The sequence below is a fragment of the Triticum dicoccoides genome, chromosome 2A, assembly GCF_002162155.2.
Source record: "Triticum dicoccoides isolate Atlit2015 ecotype Zavitan chromosome 2A, WEW_v2.0, whole genome shotgun sequence".
NCBI classification, from domain to species: domain Eukaryota; kingdom Viridiplantae; phylum Streptophyta; class Magnoliopsida; order Poales; family Poaceae; genus Triticum; species Triticum dicoccoides.
Window position 1 is genome coordinate 24,887,679 of NC_041382.1, and position 2,766 is coordinate 24,890,444.

The 2,766-nt window shown below is 38.3% G+C and overlaps 1 non-coding gene across 1 annotated transcript; it reads left to right on the plus strand.

Moving 5' to 3' along the window:
- The first annotated feature begins 2,296 nt into the window (after positions 1–2,296).
- Positions 2,297–2,371, plus strand: TRNAT-AGU. The gene has a single exon. It is a non-coding gene; the product is annotated as a tRNA-Thr (tRNA).
- The last annotated feature ends 395 nt before the right edge of the window (positions 2,372–2,766 follow it).

Genomic DNA, 2,766 nt, shown 5'->3' on the forward strand with positions numbered 1-2,766 from the left:
GGAAGCAAAACCATGACTCTCATAAAAAAAAACAGAAAACACCGGGAGGCACGGCCGTGACTCTCGCTAAAGCACAACCGTGCCTCTCGCGGAAGCAAAACCGTGACTCCCGTGAAAGAAAAAAAAACAGAAAATGCATTTTTTTTCGTTCCGAGAGGCACGGCCGTGACTCGTGAAAGCACACTCGCGCCTCTCGCGGAAACAAAACCGTGACTCTCGCGAAAGAAAAAACATAAAATAGGTTTTTTTTCGTTTTCGAGAGGCACGATCGTGACTTGCGAAAAACTCAGTTTTATTGTGCAAAAATAATTTTATTTTGAAAAAAAATTGATCGTAAAGTTAAGGAAGGCCGGTGGATAGACAAATCGTTGAAAAAAATAAAATAAAAACCATTTAAAAAGCTAAAAACGCGTGCGAAAAAAAACAAAATCCGAAGGGAGCGCCCAAAGCATAACACATGATGAATTGTTGAGAGCGCGTCAAATGGCACTGATCTTGCGAGGCTCCCGAGGAAGCGATCCTTAACTAGTTGCTCTCACTATGATAAGTCTCGCAAAAGACCAGAAATAGCCCTGACAAATATGTTTCGATGGAATCGCTCACACGAGCCATTAACCGTTACCAAATGTGGGAGCAATTTTTTTAAGGTTCCTGGAGCTCCTCGACAGGTTTTGGGAAGCTTTCGCATCTTTTTTATATAATTTCATAAGCTTCTCGACAAGTTTTGGGAACCTTTCGCATCTTTTTATATATAATTTCACAATCTTAGTGGATTTTTTTCGATTATTATTTTGAATCCATGAACTTTTATGGAATTCTGCAAACATTTTTGAAAAAACGTTATTTATGTTTTTCTAATTCTGAATATTTCTAAATTTTTTAATCCCAATAAAAAATTAAAAAGCTCGACCATGTCCTGAATGTTGGGTACTTTTTAGAAATTTGTGCTTATTTTTTCATTTTTTTTAAAGTTTATTATTGAAGAATGTACTAATTTTTTTTATTTTATGATATATTTTTGTTGCTGATTTTTTTTCAAATTCACAGTAATATTTATTGAAAATTTATAAAAGCTACGACCATATTTTAAATTCTAAAAGTTTGTTAATTCACATTTTAAAAAAAATTGTGAATAATGTTTAGGTTAAATTAAAACCGGTCATAATAAACAAAATCAAGACAAAAAAATATTAGAAAACACTTAAAGAGAGATAAAAAATGGAAAAGAAGTACGTGTGGGCACTTCCGCTAGTCGCTCGCATTGTTTTTTAGTGATGTCGGTTGCCCGTGCATGCCTCCTTTCACTTTGGTGGACTAGGGCCATCGTTGGGCAGTGTAATGAAACTAGTCACGCTATCGCTTACAGCGATATATATAGCACATCCCATAATGATCAAACACAAAAGGAGGGTAAGTTTATTTTCACAAAAAAAGGAAGGCAAGTGTTATCTTAAAACGATAGCGTGGGTCTAGCAGCCCAAAGTCGTTTTGAATAGCTACGGTCACTGGGCCATTTGATTCGTGCACACAAGAATCACTGGGCCCATCTATATCAAACCGGGCTTGCTTTTCCACTTGGGCGTGCTTGTATGCTCTCGGGCCCTCATGTTGGAGGGGCACGTCTAGATCTCGCTTGTTGCGAGACCAAAGAACACCTCGCCTCAAGCGTCTACAAAATGGGCCAAGCCTGCCTTAATCATCTGCATGTGTACGCATGTAAGCAGGTACGTACTACTCTTTTTTTCTGTTATCTTGCACACCATGATCATTGAAAAACAAGAGAGATGACCTGGAGAACATGTTTCCTCTACAATGCTGCCATGGTGGAGTCGTAACGTCACTCAAACAAGATCCAAGCATTCCTTCAAGCACACCGAAGGATCGAGAACCGAGAAGCTCACAACCAACTCCAAGAAGATCTTGTTGACCACCATTGGCTACTTCATAACGACACTTGATTCTTCTGCTTTTATAATGTTTTTATTTGGATTCACATTTCAGTTGGATAGTATTTCTGTATGCATATGAATGGTTAAGTTTGAGAACATTAAATTTGATATGCATAAAGGTGTGGATAAATTGGCAAACCATTGAGAAAGGGCTGATAGAAAAGGTTTAATTCCCCTAAAAATAATAGGGAATTAAAGGATGGGGAATCAAATTATGGGAGAGTATTTGAGACAAAAAGAAATGGGCTTGAACAATGAACTGTTCTATAAATGGCTTGAAGAATGAACTGTTCTATAAATCAAATGCCAGCTCAAGTAGGACGCCAAGATTTTCTCTAACCGAACATGCTTTCATAGCTCAGTTGGTTAGAGCACCCGTTTAGTAAGTGGGAGGTCCTTGAGTTCAACTCTCAATGAAAGCATTTTCTTTTTATATATATATATTTTTTGGCTTAAGCTCGGCAGTGTATGTCTCTGTTGTATTCTTTTGTTTCTCTCTGTTCTTTCACTTTGGAATTAACCAATGTGAATTCATCAAAGTTCCAGAGTGTATGTCTTGTCATGCCGCGCACTTGGGTCTGGCACTGTATTGAAGGAAGACACTTTTTCTGCAAAATAAAGTAGTAGCAGTAGGTTTGATGCCGGGAGAATTTACCGCATTTGCACTTGAAACGCAGCCTACTAGTTGTGCATTTTCATTGGTCTTTATTATGTGATCACGGTCTGCAAATGCGCTTTGGGCGCTGTTTCTCGGATGCAACCTCGGTACTATTTTCCGATGACATGAAATCAAGCGGAAGAGCAGAGGCCCAAGACC